This window comes from Sardina pilchardus, chromosome 19 (assembly GCF_963854185.1).
Source record: "Sardina pilchardus chromosome 19, fSarPil1.1, whole genome shotgun sequence".
In the NCBI taxonomy this organism is placed as follows: domain Eukaryota; kingdom Metazoa; phylum Chordata; class Actinopteri; order Clupeiformes; family Clupeidae; genus Sardina; species Sardina pilchardus.
Genome location: NC_085012.1, coordinates 20,782,087 through 20,795,846, shown reverse-complemented (window position 1 = coordinate 20,795,846; position 13,760 = coordinate 20,782,087). Strand labels below are relative to the sequence as shown.

Genomic DNA, 13,760 nt, shown 5'->3' with positions numbered 1-13,760 from the left:
ACCTAGTGCGTTGTCTGTTGTGGTTGAAACATACATTCACGAAAATGAACCAAATTTGGTGGACACATGTGTTATTGCGATCGCTATTGAGGGTGTGGCTTAGGGACTCTATAGCGCCACCTAGCGTGTTAGCCGTTTTGGGTTGACATTTACATTCACAAAAATGAATCAAATTTCATGAGCTTGTGTGTTATTACTGCCGCTAGTGAAAAACAGCTCTGGCCTAGGGTGTGGCTTAGGGACTCTATAGCGCCACCTAGCGCGTTGTCTGTTGTGGTTGACACATACATTCAAGAAAATTGACCAAATTTGGTGGCCATGTGTGTTGCTCATGCACATGCCCACCAACACGCCTCATGTTGCTTTGTTAGATTCCGAAATGTCACAGGTCTCCGCACCGCAGGTGCTCGGGCCCGCCATCGCCGCTTGCGGCTATATTTATAGTTTTTTCCGTCTTACCTGTTTTTTTTTTTTACACCAACTTGGCATGCTCTAAAACTCTTGTAATTTGGCAGCCATTTGTAGAATTGCAATCGAAACTCAGAGACAGAGCTTTGGCCTAGGGTGTGGCTCAGGGACTCTATAGCGCCACCTAGCACGCTGTCTGTTGTGGTTGACACATACATTCACGGAAATGAACCAAATTTGGTGGACATGTGTGTTGTACGAATCTGAACAAGTTTTACATTTAAACTACATAGTGCATCTTAGAAGAATTTGAGTTATGATTATGATTATGATTTTTGCACATCATGTATTTTGAAACACTTCTCCTAGACGGTTTATCGAAATCATGTCATATAAGCACTAAAATGATCTTGAGGGGTTGCCCGAGAGGAATTGCGAACAGATTTTTGAATTTCAAAAGTATATCGAAATGGCGAAGGTTTGAATTATGGCGTTTTATTATGGAAACAGGAAGTTGGTGTTAAAGGCAGAAAAAAGGTTATGAATTGGATGTAATTTGGAAGCTACATGTGGAATTGCTTCTGCTAGTCAGAGACAGAGCTCTGGCCTAAGGTGTGGCTTTGGGACTCTATAGCGCCACCTAGAACACGTTATCTGTTGTGGTTGACACAAACATTCACGAAAATGAACCAAATTTGGTGGACTTGTGTGTTATTGCTATGGCTAGTCAGAGACAGAGCTTTGGCATAGGGTGTGGCGTAGGGACTCTATAGCGCCACCTGTCTGTTGTGGTTGACACAAACATTCACGAAAATTAACCAAATTTGGTGGGCTTGTGTGTTATTGCTATCGGTAGTCAGAGACAGAGCTCTGGCCTAGAGTGTGGCTTAGGGACTCTAGAGCGCCACCTAATGCATTTTCTGTTGTGGTTGACACGTACATTCAACAAAATGAACCAAATTTGGTGGGCATGTGTGTTATTGCTAAAGTTATTCAGGGACAGAGCTCTGGCCTCGGGTGTGGCTTAGGGACTCTATAGCGCCACCTAGTGCATTGTCTGTTGTGGTTGACACATACATTCACGAAAATGAACCAAATTTGGTTGGCATATGTGTTATTGCTATAGCTATTCAGAGACAGCGCTCTGGCCAAGGGTGTCTTAGGGACTGTATAGCGCCACCTAGCGCATTGTCTGTTGTGGTTGACACACACATTCACGAAAATGAACCAAATTTGGTGGGCTTGTGCGTTATTGCTATCGATAGTCAGAGATAGAGCTCTGGCCTAGGGTGTGGCTTAGGGACTCTATAGCGCCACCTAGCGCATTGTCTGTTGTGGTTGACACGTACATTCACCCAAATGAACCAAATTTGGTGGGCATGTGTGTTATTGCTATAGTTATTCAGAGACAGAGCTCTGGCCTCGGGTGTGGCTTAGGGACTCTATAGCGCCACCTAGTGCATTGTCGGTTGTGACTGACACATACATTCACGAAAATGAACCAAATTTGGTTAGCATATGTGTTATTGCTATAGCTATTCAGAGACACGATCTGGCCAAGGGTGTCTTATGGACTGTATAGCGCCACCTAGCGCATTGTGTGTTGTGGTTGACACACACATTCACGAAAATGAACCAAATTTGGTGGGCTTGTGCGTTATTGCTATCGATAGTCAGAGATAGAGCTCTGGCCTAGGGTGTGGCTTAGGGACTCTATAGCGCCACCTAGCGTGTTGTCTGTTGTGGTTGACACATACATTCAGGAAAATTGACCAAATTTGGTGGGCATGTGTGTTGCTCATGCACATGCCCACCAACACGCACATGTTGCTTTGATAGATTCCGAAATGTCACAGGTCTCCGCACCGCAGGTGCTCGGGCCCGCCATCGCCGCTTGCGGCTATATTTTGAATGTTATTTTTGAACAGAGACAGAAGTTTTTGCATTTGTAAAACTGTAAGCACCAAGCGTACATGTGTATCAAGTGCAAAAGATTTGTGGTCATACAAATCAGTTCAAAATGGGCAAACCCAGGTCCTCTTCATCTCATTTTCAAATTAAATATGGATTAGGTATCTATTCTTAATTCATTTTGCAATATAATTGTCCTATGTTTATACTGTTTACACTATAGCACCTGTCTATACTGTATATCACATTGCACTTTTCTGCTTTTTTGCACTTCAGGTTAGATGCAAACTGGATTTCAATACCTCTGTACTTGTACTCTGCACAATGGGGGGAATTCTCCCATGCAAGTAAGGACGCGTAAGTCAAAAAAAGCGTGTAACTGCGTGCATTTCACTCTGCGCAAATTCTGCCATTCACTTTAATCTGTCAGTTACGCGTGATAGAGGGAGTTACGCGTTTAGGGAGGAGCAACCCAAAATCAAACCCAAAACCCTAAATAAAATGTTATCTAATATAATCTATGTGTTTCAGTGTTATCAACAGTTGTGTGCACACTCAGTCCTCTGAGTCCAAAGAGCAGCTGTTGTACAAATTCACAAGGGTGTGAAGGAACATTGGCAAATGCTTGAAAGGTCATCAGCAGTTGATGGCAAACCTGACACGAAATTCACAGGGTTATATTTGTCCGCAAGGAAACAATGCAATGCCAGTGAGATGGCAATAAGGACGTGACTGTGGGGGAAGGGAACAACAGGGTGTCAACTCATCACCGGCCTCAGGTGACCTTGCTCTGATCTATATAAATAAAGACAGCTGCGGTTGTCTATTACGCCAGTTTCTAAACATGCAGACTACAGTGTTTGGTCTAACAAAACAATGCAATGTGCTTGATGTTCTGAACGGAGAGCTGACCAGAGATCAAGCGTGATGTACACTGTAACAAATGAAATGTTAGGGCTGTCCAGTTTATTAATCAAACAGGACAGTGCGGAAGAGACAAGATGTTTGTGGGAGAGAGAGTAGGGGTGGGATCCGGAAAGGACCACGGGGCGGGAATCGAATCCAGGTTGCTGGCGTGCGGTGCAGGTGCCCCATGCCAGTCGTGCCACGACTGGGGCCACATTGTTTAATGTTTTGAGGTTTAGTAAATGTGACAAACCATCTTTTCCTTCCCCCCGGTACATACGCTTACCTTACTTGATTCAATTAGAAAAAGTGGATGACTCAATCGGAATGACTATTTGATCACAATAACAATGTTTTTTTAAAACTAGACTGTTTTATGTAATTGTAACATAATATGGTTTAATGGCATAAGAGCCCTAAAAATATACTTAAAAAAGACACAATGTTATTACACTGAACTGACATTTTTACCACAGCAATTCATTCATCCAACAAAATCATGTTAAATCAATGTGAAGCACCTAAGTGCTGAACCAGAGGCAAATTAACACATGGGATACCTGCATTACCTGGTGTCACCATTTCATTGTGTCCCCAACGAGCCGTTGCAAGAACACTGAGATAATAATGAGGCAGCTGACAGTGTTGGCAAAGTTTATACACAAGTTTCTTAAAGATGACTATGAGACCAGTAGAATTCGGAGCCTAATTATGTTATGCTTCGAGATAAACCATGCTTAGTTCCCCACCATGAATGTGTTAGGTATTGAGCATGCACAAAGTATCAGTGGTTCCATAGCACATCTTTTAAACTGCAACGAATGCTTCTTAATTATACTGTGGCACGACATGTTCAAAGCTGTCCTTTAACATTGATGTTGCTGTACTAAGTACATCTGAATGCCTACTTTCCGTGTTGCCTGTATAACACAATGACATTGAAATTACATAAATACTTCATATAAACATAATCAATTTCATTGAAATTACTTGATCAAATGTAGTTATCCTATCCTATCGTAAACCTAAACATTTCACTACAGGCTACTTCAGGCTGGTTTTGCTTTAATAAAACTCTGGTGTAGTGGCCGTCAGTCTCACGGTCTCACCACCATATTGGGATGGACCATCCCACATAAAAAGGACGAATCAACCATGGCCTTAGCAGTGGGGGAGATATAGCAAAGACCAACCCAGAGTCCATCTGCTGCAGAGGAGACCAGACCAACATGAGAGAGAGAGAGTTGAATAGACAGATAGATAGAAAGAGAGTTGGATGGGTGAAGATAGCAAGAATAAGAGCTAAATGGACGGAAAGACATATGGAGACATGGCTGGATTTAGGTGATTTTATTACATGGGTTGCGCATTAATTAAATGTCTAGAATTGCCAAGTAATGCAATTCAATGAAATTGTTTAAATTAAATGTATATTAAATGTTCATGTAATTCCAACATCTTTGCGTTATACAGGTGGATGCATGTACTGACAGTGTGCATTCAGATGTACTTCGTATGGCAAAATCAATGCAATGCAATAACTTTGATATTACAGTCTTAAATTGAACATGCTACAGTATATACCGTATGTCGTGCCACAGTAGTCATAAGCATGCATTGAAGTTGGAAATATGTGCCATGGAACCACCATACATTGTGCAATATGACTGTGTTTCATTGTTGGTGTGGCTTCATAAATTAGACAGTCCTGACTTTTTACAGTGCAGTCGGAGCAAGAACTAAAAGTGGTCTGCAACACTACAGCTGTAACACTGTGTGATCTGTTTGCTTGTCCGTTCACTTGCAGCAAGTGACATCATATCTCCGTAACAGAACACCTGAGGCTTGACCCATACAAGGTGAGATTTACAGACTGAAAATATCACAAAACAATAGTCAAGTCATATCAAGTTTATTTATTTAGTGAATTTCATACACAAGGGTAATTCAATGTGCTTTCCATGAACAAAAGCAAATTATAATAGTAAATAAAAGTAAAAGGGAAATTCCAGCAATTTTGCACACATTTCTTTAAGTCACCGAGTACAAAATATAAATGAATCAGGAGCTAAACACTGTATCTCCACAGGGTTCCTTTGAACATGAGGAGGGTAAGATCCTCAGAGCTCAGCTGGAGTTCAATCAGGTCAAAGCTGACATTGAGCGCAAACTTACTGAAAAGGATGAGGAGATGGAGCAGGCCAAGAGGAACCAGCAGAGAGTGGTGGATACCCTGCAGAGCTTACTGGAGTCTGAGACTCGCAGCAGGAATGAGGCTCTTAGAGTGAAGAAGAAGATGGAGGGAGACCTCAATGAGATGGAGATCCAGCTCAGCCAGGCCAACAGGCAGGCAGCTGAGGCCCAGAAGCAGCTCAAGGGTCTCCATGGACATCTGAAGGTAAAACAATGCAGCACAGAGTTTCATAATCCCATTGACTGTCAAAGATCAACAACTGCATAGATCTTATAGGAGTGCATTGCTAAACATGTATGATTTCCAATGATTAACATAACAGCTAATATTCTTTTTTTTATAATTATATTTATTTGATTTTATACGTGTAACAGAAATTGCTTATACCAGTACAGACATATTATCTTGTTAGACATATCAATATACAGTCCTACTAGGTATTCACATTCTGTTACTCACAGTTATTCCCCACAATCATTCATACTCACACACATTCACCCATACATACCTACTGTAGAACACGCACTCACCATTATTCATACTCACACACATTCACCCATACATAAAACACCCTCACACCATACACCCTCCATACATACTCCCTACTCACACCTTGGCTGCCCTTCCACATATGGCACACCTTCACATACACACCAACATACACACAGACACACATACACAGTCTGACAAACATCTGTTCACACTAACATCACTACACTCACACATTGTTCTCCATAAGGTTCTCCCATGTGGTCTAAATACTTGTCCAACATTTGATTATAAAGAGTCATATATGTCCTGCCATACCCTATTAAATTGTTCTTTTTTATTTCTGTCCTCACAAATTGCTTTTTCTATATTTAAATAATATTTCATCAATCCCTTCCAGGCCTGTATATCTTTCCAACATTTTAAAATTATTTTTTTATATACCAAGGAGGAAAATAGAATCTGCCATCCTATGGGATACTTCAGATTCTCTGTTCTCTGCAAAATACACTGTGCTGATGTTAACTTCGACTCAATTTTGCAGGTGTCGTTCAAAAACTTTTGAATTTCCAGCCAACCCAGTTTAATTTTTTCACAATCCCAGAAAGCATGTATAAGAGTTTCCTCATGAGAACCACATTTTACACACAGAGCAGAAGAGGATGGGTCAAACTTATGTATTTTAGATTTTGTGTAGTAAGTTCTTGTCATAAGTTTAAATTGGATAAGCCGTAGGTTTTCGTTGGTGGTGACCTTATTGGTTAGGTTTAGGCTTTCCTTCCATTTTATATGGGTATCTGTGATATTAAGGTCTTTATTCCAAGCTTCATATATTTTATTTAATGAGTAGCTACCCACCTGTGCCTCAATCAAACATTTATAAACATTACCAATTAGTTTCTTTTTCACTCCAGTATTCATAAAAATCTTCTCTACTGTTATTAATTCAGCCTTATAATTAAGCTCAACATTCTGTAATAGCCAGTTTTTCAGTTGTAAATATCTAAATGTTTCATTATATGTTAAGTTAAATTCATTTCTGAGCTGTTCAAAAGTCAGGATCTTGTTTTGGAATATAATATCTGAAACCATACATATACCTCCCTGAATCCATGATTGCCATTCCAGTTTTTCACTTTGAATAGTGATGGATGGATTGTTCCACAGGTGTGTATTCCTGGGTAGACTAATATGCACTCCTATGATGTTTTTAATCTTTTTCCATGCCCCCAGTGTGCTGTTAATTACAAAATTAGAGCTTCTGATTTTACGTTTTGAAAACATAGCTAAAAATAAATTATCTGGCCTGAGTTGGTAATCTTCTATTTTTATCCAAGGCTCTACTTCTGATCTATTAATTACAGAGTCAATGTAGAAGGCTTGAGCTGCATAGTAATACAGTTCAATATTTGGGAAATTCAGGCCTCCTTCACCTCTCGAATTTTGGAGAAGTTTCCAACTTAATCGGTGGGCTTTATTAGACCAAATAAATGAACTAAACAGCCTGTTAACCTTCTTAAAAAAGTCTTTTGGTGGTATCACTGATACTGTTTGGAAGATAAACAGAAATTTGGGCAGCCATACCATTTTAATCAAGTTTATTCTTCCAATCAGATTTATTGGCAAATTTGCCCACTTATCCAAACTAATTTTAAGATCTTTAATCAGAGTAACATAGTTATCCTTATATAGTACTGTTTTATCAGGACTTATATAACATCCTAGGTACTTAATCCTTCTTTTTTGCCATTTAAACTGAGTAAAAGACTCTTGTGAAGGCTCTAGTATTGATAAAAGTTCCGTTTTCCCCATATTCATTTTGTAACCAGAGACTTTAGAAAATTGCTCCAGAAGACTCAGCACATGCGGGATTGATTTTTCAACATTAGTTAGATATAGCATAAGGTCATCTGCATACAGGTTTAGCTTGTAGCACTCTCCACCTATACATATGCCAGTTACCTCTTCTGTCTGTCGGATCTTCTGAGCCAAAGGTTCAATGGCTAGGGCGAAGAGTGTTGGTGATAGTGGACATCCCTGTCTCGTTCCTCTTGTTATGTGGATGGCCTCCGATAGGATCCCATTGCAGTAAACATTTGCTGTTGGTGCCTTATATATCGCTTGAATCAGTTGTATTATTTCATGTGGAAAGTCGTATGCATTTAACACCTCATATAGATAACTCCATTCAAGGCGATCAAATGCCTTTTCGGCATCTATAGCCATTAATGTTAGATCTATTTTTTCTTTTTTAGCAAATTGTGTTATTGAAATACATGTTCTAACATTTGTTTTTAAATTCCTACCTTGTATAAATCCTGCTTGGTTATAATGGATAATAGATGGGAGCACTTTAGCCATTCTGTTGTTTAAGATCTTCGTAATAATTTTATTATCACAGTTTATCAAACTTATAGGTCTGAAATCTGATGGAGCTTTACATTCCTTGCCTGATTTTGGTATTACATTTATAATAGTTTGATACATTGTTTGTGGCAGCTTCCCATATGCAATGGCGTCTTGTATGACTTCAATAAAAATTAAACTTATATAAGGCCAGAAAATTGAATAAAATTCAATTGGCAATCCATCCATTCCTGGTGCTTTACCTTTAGGGAAACCATCAATTGCTTCTTTTATTTCAGGTCCTAAAATGTCCTTTCTTAATGCCATTTTTTGTTCCCCGGATAGCTGTTTAATGTTCACTGACTTCAAATATACATTCTGTTCTTTATTCTCACATGATAATTCAGAAGTATATAATGTTTTATAAAAGCAAGCAAACTGTTGATTGATAACATTATTATCACTGAGAGTAGCATTTGTTATAGGATCCTGAAGTACAATGTTATCCCTTCTAATCATTCTTTTCACTAATGAAGATAGTTGCTTACCTGTTTTGTTTGAAGATATGTATCTCAATTTATTGGAATTGTATCTCAAGTTATTAGCTTTTTCCAGTAGGAGTTGATCATACTCTAGTTTTAACTTCTCTAAATATTCAAAATCTTTTTTTGCACAAGTTTTCTTATGTAATTGTTCTGTCTGAGTTATAGTTTTCTCCAGCTCTTTCATACCTTTATCTAACTCTGTTTTTTTCCTAGAGGAATATGAAATAATAATCCCCCTGATATATACTTTAAAGGTGTCCCATATTATCTGAACAGGTGGCTTATCTACATCAGAATTTTCAAAATTTATTTTTAAGAATTCTGTAATGTGGTTTGTTAAGTATTTAATAAATTCCTCATCCTTTAAATATCTTCTATTCATTCTCCATATCCTTTGTATTATTTTATTTTTTTGGTGGGCACATAGTACAGGTCACTGCAGCATGGTCTGATATTACTCTATCCTGTATTTTTGTTGCTATTATATCATCTATACCTTTATTTGATATTAAAATATAATCTAGCCGGCTATAACTATTTTGTGCGTGGGAGTAATATGTATAATCTTTACTTTTTGGATACATTAGTCTCCATACATCGGTTAACTCATTTAATACAATAAACTCCTGAAGTTCTCTAGGTGTATTGAACTTTCTTTTCATGTTAGATGTATCCTGTGCTGTGAAGACATGATTTAAGTCTCCAGCGAATATGATTATTCCTGTTGTAATATTATCTATTATGTTTTGAATGTTTGTAAGGAATTTCATGTTGGATAATGGAGGGGAATATATGTTTATCAATGTGTACCTTTCTCCGAAAATGTCACAGTTAATAATTAGAAATCTGCCCTCAGGATCCGACTGCTTTGAAATTAAACCAAATGGTAAATATTTACTTATAAGAATGCCCACTCCTCTACTTTTAGATGTAAAACTGGATTCATATGCCTCTCCTACCCATTGCTTTCTGAGATGTTTAATTTCTCCTGGTTTAAGATGAAGCTCTTGTAGAAAAACAATGTCTGAGGAGAGTTTTATAACAGCTAATATTCACGTGTAGCACTTCTTGGCCATTCCTTACCGAAGATTATGTGTTTTCCCATCAATATGTTGATATGTTTTCAATATCATATTGATATTGAATATGTTTTCCCATCATCTCCATTCACTCACTTGTGCAGCTAGCCTGGTATCTAAAACAAATTCAAATAGTAGCATATAAATCTGTCCATACATTTAGGTTCAACATTGCTTTTTATTTCTGGTCCAGAATAATTCGCTTTTTGGATAAAGGAAACATTGTTAGGCTGTATGTTAGCAATCTAGAAAATAAACATGTACACGTCTGAAACATGTACATTGCAGGATGCTCAACTAGATAGATAGATAGATAGATACTTTATTGATCCCCAAGGGGAAATTCAAGGTCCCAGCAGCTTAAGACACCACACACAAAATACAGTACAATGTAAACAATGTAAACAGGAAAATTAAAAAGCAAATCAACAATCAACATGACTAAAGGAGCAGTAGAATACTATAGATAAGGTATGCATGAATGTACTGAGGATTGGTACTGTGATCCAGTCTGAGGTGTGTGTCAAGTTGGTAGTGCAAATAAGTCCAACAGTGCAACAGTGCAAGATTAAATTCTAGTGACCAGTAATAAATATGTACAGTAAAAATGTAAGCATAGTAATGATAATAACAGTACTAATATAAATATATGGACAATTAAAATAAACTTAACATAGTAATAATATAAGAGTTAGACATGAGGGTAGACATGTAAGCCATGCCATGTAAGTGTATAAGAGGGTGGAGGTGCAGATATACTATGCATAGAAGTCCAACTCTCCTTTTCCCTTCAGTGAAGCATTGTACAGTTGTATGGCCCTGGCTACAAATGACTTTCTCAGTCTGTCTGTTGTGCATGTCATGGAGCGTAGTCTCCAGCTGATCAAGCTCTTCTGCTGTATGATAGTGCTGTAGAGTGGATGACAGTCATTGTCCAGGATGCTGTGTAGCTTGTTCAGGGTCCTTTTGTCTGAAACTGAAGTGATGCACTCCAGATCAGCTCCCACAACAGAGCCAGCCTTCCTTACCAGCCTGTCTAGTCGCCCAGCATCCCTCAACTGTCTAGTCGCCCAGCAACTGCAATTGGATGAAGCTCTATGTGATAATGATGATCTTACAGAAAACCTTGCTATTGTGGAGAGAAGCAACAACCTGCTGCTGGCTGAATTATATTAACTCAGGTCCCTGGTGGAGCAGACTGAGAGAGAGAAACTGGCTGAACAGGAGCTGCTGGATGCCAGTGAGAGGCTGCTGCACACCGCAAGTAAAATCCTAAGCATGGAAGTTTTTAGATTAATTTATAATCTGACACTGATTATTATGGGACACAGACCATCATGGACACTTTTGTTTTGTCCCCATAGAACACCAGCCTGCTGAACCAGAAGAAGCTGGAGGGTGATACATCCCAGCCGCAGAATAGAGTAGAGGAGGCTGTGCACACCGTGCACCGTACCGTGCTCACAGTGCAGGAATGCTGGATCATTGTAACCCAAAATGCCTATGACACTAAAACAAGGAATTAAACAAATCATCTATGCCTTGATGTGCAAGACCATCTGTTGCAGATTAAATTTAAATATTTGTCTCGTTGACACGTAGCAAGAATTTCACAGGGTTATCTTTGTACTCAAGGACAAAGGGAAGGCGACATTCATGTGCATGGTAAACAAGACACCACTAAGCCTTGCAAGTCACTGTCTCTGATACTAGTGCAACAGGGCCTCACTGTGTTCTCTTCCACAAATTGCAACCCACTGTACCCTAAACAATACTGAAACCACATCATTTCATTTGATACAGATTTGTGAAATGAATGTAACAAATATTGCAGTTAAAATACAGTATGCTGATATAGCAGTTTCATATAGAAACCATACATCTGGTCTGAGTGTCCATGTCTATGTAACAGCTCAAATTACTTGGTAGGCCTAAAGCTTTAACATTACCATTTGCTGGGATTCAGCTTATTTCCCTGAGTACAGTTGCATTGCCGTGCCTGTTTAGTGTTTATGAGTACACCTATACATTTTCCCAAATACATTAAACGAAAGTAGATATCTTGCAATACATACCGTACTAGCATCAGGAGCTGAGTGGGTGGGGAGTAAGGTCAGTCAAAGGTCACCTTTTTACAATATGAGACCAGGAAATAAAGCTAATCAGATACAAAAAGACAGTGCTTAACACCAACATCAACAGAGTATACAGTACAATGAATAGAAGGTTACATGTACTGAGTAAATCCAACAACACTTATCTTTGATTATGGTTATGCAACATCTGTTCATAGTCCTTAGCAAACAAAACTGTTAAATTCACACAGGAGTACCACTTCTCTTCTCTGTCCCTCCTTCTTGGGTTAAGTCTGTGAGTTAATGTGGACATGGATCGAGAAACAAACTCATGCATAGACAAGGAAACAGACGCCTCCTGGTGGGCTTAAGCAGGGTTTGCCACATCAAGTCCTCCCATGCCAATGATATCAACCCTCCAAAAGAAGATGTGATGACCTCCCAACAGTAGTGGTGATGGCTCAAGGACTCTTGACAGCTGAGACTGATCACCATAAGGGTTACACAAGAGATGGAATGGCATTTCTAACATCCCATAGCTATCTAAATACGGATTTGGGAGAATAGAGGTTGCAGATCCTGTGACCTCAAATATCTCACAGAGGGTGAAGAAAAATCACCTTCACTCTAAGGCCTTCACAGTCACATTATTGGAACCCTGAGGTTGGCTTCACACTTCCTTTGGTGTGTAAACATGTCTTGACCCCCAAGTCAAGTTGCTTAACGACCCAGAGGCCTATGGCTCAACACCTTATTGGTGCAAACACCTGAACTAGTGTTTCTAGATTGATATCAGAGGAGTCAGCGGCAAGCTACCTAGACATACTGTCTTCAGTAGCATAATGGATGTTTTTTTTTTAGATTTAATTTCAGATAACTACAGTCTCTTATTTATAATCTAATATAAATTTGATCACAGGTACAAAGTATTTACATTTATCACTAACAAGTGCAAAAGTTTTGTGGTCATACAAATCAGTCCAAAATGGCCAAACCCATCTAATTTTTAAATCAAATATGAATTAGGCTTTTGTTATTCATTTTACAAATAAAAGTATTCTGTGTTTCAGTATATATCTGTATAACAAACAGTAGCAGAAGTTGCGTGCACTCAGACCTCTGAGTCCAAAGAGCAGCTGTTGTACAAATTCATGAGGGTGGGAAGGAACATTGACAAATGCTCCAAAGGCTATCTACAGTTAATGGGGGAACCTGAGACTAAATCACAGGGTTATCTTTGCCCTCAAGGAAACAATGCAGTGACAGTAGTGCAGTGCTTGGTCTGTGAAAAAGACAGCTGTGGTTGTTGTTGTTGTTGGACCAGTTTCCAAACATAAAGTACAAGGCAAGATTTTTGTTTGTTATTGATTCTTAAGAGATTATGATCTCCTATCTACAAACAAAAGTTTAAGAGGGAAATCAAGCATCAGTTTGTCAGCATCCATTGTCCTTGCCTCTATACACACTAGTAATAATTATATCCAAAGAAACAGTGAACAAATACAATATACAGTTTAAAATAACAAATTCATAAAAGAGAGATCCAGATGAATTTCTGTTTTCTAAAATGTTATATGAAATAAAATATGAAACTTAATACAGACCTCACTGATAGGCTTCCAAAATGATGCTGTCTTTTAAGTACTGAAAGGACAGCTGACCACAGACAGCATGAGTGATGTAGACAGTGAAAATGAGGTGCACGTGGATCAGCAGGTTGGAATTTTCTACATGGCCAGGGAGACGTCAAGGAGGACACTGAAAGAGTCACAGACAAGGTCAGAGGTTTATCTTACAATAGCAAACT

The 13,760-nt window shown here is 38.8% G+C and overlaps 1 long non-coding RNA gene across 2 annotated transcripts in view; it reads right to left on the bottom strand.

Annotated features, from left to right (window-relative positions):
- Window positions 1-5,121: 5,121 nt before the first annotated feature.
- Window positions 5,122-13,760, bottom strand: part of LOC134065848 (uncharacterized) — a 42,303-nt gene continuing 33,664 nt past the window's right edge. The window contains exons 7-9 of one of the 2 annotated variants that reach the window (XR_009936331.1): window positions 11,954-13,711; window positions 9,883-11,387; window positions 5,122-5,617 (exon numbers count right to left, since the gene is read on the bottom strand). This is a non-coding gene — a long non-coding RNA (uncharacterized LOC134065848). Of the gene's footprint in view, window positions 5,618-9,882; window positions 13,712-13,760 lie in introns of both variants that reach the window. The other variant, XR_009936330.1, reaches the window with a different exon arrangement.